A 6,688-nucleotide genomic window follows, 5' to 3' on the forward strand; every position below is an offset into this window, starting at 1 on the left:
AATTTATCCAATTTAGATTCTTGTTTGCGGTAACTATGGTAAAAATTGATTCAAATCCTGCAGCAACTTCATCCCTAGCTTTAAACTCATTGGGCACCCCCCTGGGCACTCCAATGGCATCAATATATACATGAGGATCAAAACTTCCTTTCACTGGGGCGTCACGTTTAACCTTAGTGTGGCTGAACTCATGGGTGTTGAGGTGTGTGTCAGAAATAATATGTATAGGCATAATGGCCTTAGTCAAAGTACACTCTCCCCACCATTCTGTGTCCATTCTGGATCTTAGCTGTAAATCCCCACACAACCAATAAATGTCTCCTAGTGACCTAGTGTGATGTTGCAGCAAACGTACAGGGACAGTTCTGTATGTAGCACAATAGCCTTTGGAAAAGTTACCTACAAATTTACCAATACCATCGTACATGGCATAGCAAGTGTAATTACCTTTATATACGGTAATACCATCAGGGGGTTTGACGTCTTTGGCTAGAAGAGGATACTCCTTTGTCCATGCAATACATATGGACCTGTTAAAATTATAGTGATAGGCAAAAAGGCTTAAAACACATTCTTCTATATCTACGGGTAGGATTAAAGGTACGGTACCCAGGTGAGGCCGGGCACCTCCACACACATAACATGCGGTTCTATTATGCTTATTAGCATTATATTTCATCCATTCTAACCATAAATTTACATCATTAAAACCTGTTTCAGCGGCCATGGTATCTTCAAAAGTGGGGTTAGCAATGGCCATCATGTCCTGAAAGGTCTGGATATGGGGTTTTAATGGGTTAGGGACCATATGGGTGGCCCCTTGCCACTCAGAAGAGTTGCACATATCTTTGAGGTAGAAATGCCCTAATTTCTGGTAGGAACCCTTTTTCCAGTACATTCCCATCACATACTGGTCTGCATCTGTTGGGCTTGGGCGCTCAATGTTAAGGATTAATTTCATTGGTGTGCTCCCCCCAGGCTTTCTCAAAGTCATTCTCTGGAGAAGCGATCTACCATGATCATCTACTTTAGCTACGGCACTTTTTGGTTTGTAACCCCAGGCAGGCCCGGCATTCCACCCCGCCGCCCCCCAATGGTCACAATTGTGCCCCCATTGCTTGTCAACTACACAAACATATGGGTCTTTCGAATGAGGGATATCTCTATAGATGCTCTGGATTTGTGGTGTGGGAAATGGGCATTCTACAATATCACAGTAGTCAAAGGTATAAGTAGCCACCTGGGTGCATGATGAATTATACCAGAAGGTGTACCCACTAATGTCTTTGGTAATGGCTACTTGCTGGGCCTTCATAAGGCTGATTAAGGAGAAGATGTACCAGAGATACATGTTTGTGCGATATTCGCCTCCTCTGGGGCAGGAGATTTCTTGCAGTGGGAAGCGTGGATCCAATTTGGCCTACCGGCCAATTTGACGGAGGTTGCGGTAATCAGGAGAACTTGGAATGGACCGTCAAATCTCGGTTCTAGGGTATTTTTCCGCACAAACTTCTTAACCAGGACCCAATCTCCGGGGAGTAGGTTATGGGAACCTGTATCCAATTCGGGATCTGGAATTGAAGAGAAAACTTGGGCATGTATTTTGTTTAGGACATTTGCAAGTTCAGTTACATAGTCTACTAAAACATCTGATTGGAGTTGCAACTGCTGCGGATAATAACAACCTAGTCTGGGTGCTGTCCCAAATAGAACCTCATATGGGGACAGTGAATACTTCCCTCTAGGTGTGTGCCTAACACTAAATAGAGCTATTGGTAGGCTTTCTGGCCAGGGCATCTTTGTTTCTTGTGACATTTTTAACATTCTGGTTTTTAGAGTGCCATTCATGCGCTCCACTTTACCACTACTTTGTGGGTGGTAAGGGGTATGGAAGGCTAGAGTCACCCCTAGAGCAGTCCAAATTTCTTTAGTCACAGTTGCTGTAAAGGCTGGGCCTTGATCACTCTCAATGACTTCTGGGAGTCCGAATCTGCATACAATATCTGTAATTAGGCGTTTTGCGGTTGTCTTTGCAGTGATATTGGCCACTGGGTAGGCTTCTGGCCAGCCTGAGAACATGTCCACTATTACTAGTGCATATTCATGGGGCCCACTCTTGGGCATTTGGATGTGGTCAATTTGAATTCGTTGGAAGGGGTACATGGGCTTTGCCAGGTTCTTTGCAGGCACCTTGACTGGTCTTCCCGGGTTGCATTTTGCACAAATAACACAGGCTTTGCAGAAGTTGCTTATCAATGTTGTGATTCCGGGTGCTTCATAATACTTCTGTATGAGGGCGGCCATCAGTTCTTTTGACAGGTGTGCAGGCCCATGTGCCCATTGGACCACTGCTGGGTATAAATTTCTGGGAAGACAAAATTTGAAGTTGTTGTAATATATTCCGTCCTTTTGGACAGCTCCTTTCTTTTTCCATTTCTGGATTACCTCAGGAGTGACTGCAGCTTGTTGTTCTTGTAAAATTCGCAAATCAGTAGGAAGAGTTTGCAAAGCAAAAATAGGGACTTCTTCTTCTTCTTCTTCTTGTCCGGACACTTCTTCATCCACTTCCTGCAGATCCCTGGCCGCTAACTTAGCAGCTTGATCAGCCAAATGGTTGCCCTTTGCTTCATCTGTATCCAATTTCCCATGGGCCTTGACTTTCAAAACGGCCACTTCTTTGGGGAGTAGGAGGGCATCCATTAGCTCCTTGATTGCAGTGCTGTGTTTGACTGGTGTACCGGCGGTGGTAAGAAATCCTCTAGTCTTCCAAATTAGGCCGAAGTCATGTGCCACACCCAGAGCATATCTTGAATCTGTATAGATGTTGGCACGTTTTCCTTCGGAAATTTTGCATGCTGAAGTCAGAGCCTGTAATTCAGCTTCTTGCGCAGACATTGCTGGCGGTAAGGATGATGATTTAATGACTTCATCTGTTGTGGTTACGGCATATCCTGTGTGATATGTTCCTCCTTCATCGGCATATCTCGATCCGTCCACAAACAGGGTAAAATCCGGATCTGGTAATGGGTTCTCATGCACAGTTGGTAAGTGCACTGTTTCCATTTTCATCTGTTCAAAACAGTCATGAGGTGTTTCTGGGTCATAATCATTCTTTATGACCAGATCTTGGAATTCCTTTTCCAGGAAATGGCGTGGCCATGCTTCTAGAAGGTCAGTTGTTGGGTATTTGACAATACCATTTTCCTGTAGCTGTTCTTCGTTCATGGTGGCCCATAGTTTTGCCATGGGCCCAAGATCATTCCATGACCTTGTCTTCAACTTGGTAACAGGAATATGTGGGATAGCAGTATCCCAATGACGGTAAAGGTAGTTAAGTTGTTGAGGTAGCTGGATCAAGACCATGCTATTGCCTTCAGAGTCACAATAGAAGTCTTGTGCAGTGAGCTTTACATCGGTCCGGTGGTAAAGCTCATCTTCATAGCAAGGTTCAGGAGTAATGTTCGGTTTGTACCACATGGTGCAGAAGGCGTGATCTGGGCCTTCACAGAGAGGTTTTTCGCCTTCATAAAATGTCAAATGTGGATGCATGACTTTCTTAATACATCCACAGAGCAGGTGAATGTAGGTTTCATCCGTGATAAATCCATAATAGATACCCCCCTCAGGGAGTGGAAGAAGAGTGGACGGATTAAGCACTTGACATCTTTGAATGGAAATGTTGTCAGGCAAAAGAAGATGACACTGTAAGCGCAGATGTCTGGCTGGAGACACGTGCTTGAGCTGGACTTGGTTGATGATGGCAGAAATGTCATGAGGGGCCAAAACAACCAGAGGGTGGCCAAGGACCAGGTCTGAGGTTCTTTCTATGAGTTCTCTTGCAGCAAAAACAGCCCTGAGACAGGAAGGAGTCCCTCTGGCCACAATGTCCAGTTGACATGAGAAATATCCAATAGGCCTCTGGCGGCCTCTTGAGTCATTAGTTTGGGTGAGGACTCCTGTAGCATGGCCTTGTCTTTCAGAGACGAATAATTTGAAAGGTTTGGAGTAGTCAGGTAGGCCCAAGGCAGGAGCTGAAGCAATGGCACGTTTTAAAGCATCGAAATTGTCCAGGGCGTCATTGGTCAGACAAAACGGGTCAGACTTAAGAGCGTCATAGAGAGGTTGCATAAGCAGAGAGGCTTCTGGGATCCATGCTCTGCAGTAGGAAATGAGGCCTAGGAAGGCATGAAGAGACTTTGAAGTCCTTGGAGGTGGAATGTCCAGAACAGCTCTTACCCGGTCCCGAGTAAGATGTCTGGTACCTTGAGATAGGCAATGTCCAAGGAAGATCACTGAAGATTGACAGAATTGTAGCTTGATGAGTGAAGCTTTGCATCCCTGTTCTGCCAAATAGGAAAGAAGACTGATTGAACACCTTTCAGTAGTGGGAATATCATCTCCACACAGCAGTAGATCATCCACATACTGAAGTAGGACAACTTCTGGGTGCTCAGCTTGCCATGGGTCAAGGATGGTGCCCATGGCCTTAGCAAATTGACTTGGAGAATTTTGTGCCCCTTGGGGCATGACAGTCCAGGTATACTGTTGCATTTCATGAGTGAAAGCAAACAGGTATTGACAGGATGGGTCCAGTGGGACACTGAAAAAGGCATTGGCCAGGTCAATAACTGTGAAGAATTTTGCAGATGGTGGGACTCCGGAGAGCAGAGTATGAGGATTTGGTACAAGAGGGGTGTCCAGGACGGTAGCTTCATTAACAGCACGGAGATCCTGAACCATCCTGTACTTCTCTGGCTCACCCTTTGGAGTTTTCTTTTTCACAGGAAATAACGGGGTGTTGCATTCAGATTTACATTTGACAAGGGCACCCTTCCCCAAGAGTGCCTTGATGTGGACAGAAATTGCAGCAGACTGTGCTGGTTTTAATGGATATTGTGGTTTTCTTGGTAACTTAGCTCCTGAAATAAGCTTTACCACCACAGGGGGAACATTTAGGTGACCTATGTCCTCTGGGCCTGAGGACCATAACTTAGCGGGCACCTGCGTTTTTAATTCCTCTGGGAAATTGGACCTTAATTCTGCTGCCTCCTCACGGGGCTTTTCTATATGCAGCATCAGAGGCAAAGAGCATAGGGCTGAAGTGTCTGATACAGACAGAGGTGTAAACATTTCTACCTGCCCATCCGGGGTAAAGGTGATGGATGCTTGCAGGCGTGAGAGAACATCAGCACCTAACAGGTTAATGGGGCATGTGGAGGATACTACAAAGCGAGCAAGCAGGCTAGAGCCAACTCGTAGTGGAGTTGTTAAAGGGCTACGTCTTGGCTGGCCATCCACTCCAACACAAGAGACATCAATACTGGACAGGAAGGATGGGTCTGGCAGGTCTTGTTCTCGTAGAACACTACGGGCTGCACCTGTGTCAACTAGAAATGTAGTAGGATGGTCTTCAATGGGCAAAGTCACTGTGGCAAGTGGCCCTCCCTTATCCCCTGTAGACGCTGCCATTACAGGGGTTACAGACACAGGCTTGCCAGTTTCCTAATCATCTGGTTCTTCAATAATTGGAATCTTTTTCTCGGTCTTGGGGCCTGGGGCAGGTTTAGAGAACTTTCTGGGTGCCCCAGGTTCCTTTTTAGGTTCCGGACAATCACTTCTGTAGTGTCCCTGAGCCCCACAATTAAAACAAGTTACATCCTCTAGCTTGGCACCCTTGGTGCCAGAGGTGATGGGGGTAGCGCGGGCCACCATGAGTGGAGCTGGATTGGGTCTTCTTGGGGTCTGAACAGATTCCAGACCTCTAGCAACTAAAAGCAGGGTATCCAAGGGAACAACCTTGTATTCGGGACGTGCAGCAATGATTCCCTTGCGTATAGAGTCTTTAACACCTTGGACAAACGCACCTGACAGCATTTGTGAATGAATCTTGTCAGTAAGATCAAACCCCAAATCTGTGAACATTTGATACAGCCTTGCATGAAACCTTTCCACTGATTCTCCTTTATCTTGAATAACATCAGTAAGGCCAGCAGCCTGATCCACAAGTTTGTCCTTAGCCCATTCTCTTAATTGGGTGCAAAAAGTTACTCCAGAGGGGTAATCAACATCACTGCTGAGCAGATCTGTACTGAGGTGTCGGGCCATGCTTGGCCAATATGCATCCCCTGCTTTGATAGCACAAATGCTCAGTAGATCACGCCATGCTGCGGAATAAGTCTTTTGAATTTGAACTATCCCTCGGTAGAAGGGCATAGGCTGTTTTTCTGGGTCAGGGAGTGATTTCATTAGAGCACTAGCTTGAGTGGGATTGAAAGCAACATATTTAGGAGGGGCCTGTTCTCCCCGACCCTTGTGGCCAAAGGGGTCATCGATAGAACGATGAGTTGGGGCTCCCGCGGCAAGCTCCGATGAGACATGGGACACCCTGTCCATCTCGTCATCATCGAATTCTATGATATTGGCTCTTTTGCGTGGTGCAGGGCCTGAATGAGGTGAAAGGATCGGTGGTTGGGAACGAGCCCCAGATGCAGGGGTGGCTAGCGAGTCATAACCTGGGGATAGGTAGTCACCGGGAATTACCGGCATCAGGGCCGAACTGGGGGCCGCCATATTGGTGGCCGGAGAAGGTACTACATTAGGGTTAAGGGAAGAAGTGGCGGCCATGTTGGAAGAGGGCACATCCGGGGCAGACTGTGCCGGACTGGGCATGACCAGAACCTGGGGCGTG

The sequence above is a fragment of the Pelobates fuscus genome, chromosome 10, assembly GCF_036172605.1.
Source record: "Pelobates fuscus isolate aPelFus1 chromosome 10, aPelFus1.pri, whole genome shotgun sequence".
Classification (NCBI taxonomy): Eukaryota; Metazoa; Chordata; class Amphibia; order Anura; family Pelobatidae; genus Pelobates; species Pelobates fuscus.